Raw genomic sequence first — 718 nt, forward strand, 5'->3', positions numbered from 1 at the left:
AGAGAATCACACCAAGTGTGCCATCACAGGACAGAGAGTTAGACAAGAGAGGGGAAGCCAAGACAAGGAGACACATCTGAGCACCTACCAGCAGCCGCCGCCGCGGCGGCAGGGTCGCGGCAGCGCCAGGATCGCCGCGGAGACCGCAGCCACGGCCATACCTGAGTGCTCACACAGAGAGTCTGAGATGAAGGAGCCAGACGCAGCGGGCGAGCAGATTCTACTCAACACCAGCAAGAACCAACAAGGAGCGGACATCTTCATCCTGCAGTTTGCAGACCAGAGACGACCCAGGACCCAAGACTCGGGGTGAGTACAAGCCCGACGTTCTCACTCCTTCTCAGCGAGCAGAGGCGGGAAGGCCACCGCTCCCCCCCCCCCCCCGCAGCACCGGTGATCTCCATCTTGGATACGGACAAAGCTCGGAGGAGATGCTAGCTCCAACTCAGGCCTTGGAATAAAACGAGTCATTTAGCAGGTCACAAGAACTGAACATGAAGTGACCTGCCAGAGTCAGCTCCATCCAAGGAAAAGTCACCCAGCTCAGGCACCAGCCATTGGAGTTGCTTTCCTCACTGGGTAACTAAAGCCAGAGGCTGCCCCTCCCTCTAGCAGCCTCCACAATCAATTGAAAAACAGAAACCCTGAGAATGGCTCCAGGCTGGGCTCTGTGAGTTTTTCACAAAATAGCCCCAGGGAAAAGCTACTGTTTGTTGAA

The sequence above is a fragment of the Dipodomys merriami genome, unplaced genomic scaffold (assembly GCF_024711535.1).
Source record: "Dipodomys merriami isolate MVZ:Mamm:240054 unplaced genomic scaffold, mDipMer1.0.p SCAF_1210, whole genome shotgun sequence".
NCBI classification, from domain to species: Eukaryota; Metazoa; Chordata; class Mammalia; order Rodentia; family Heteromyidae; genus Dipodomys; species Dipodomys merriami.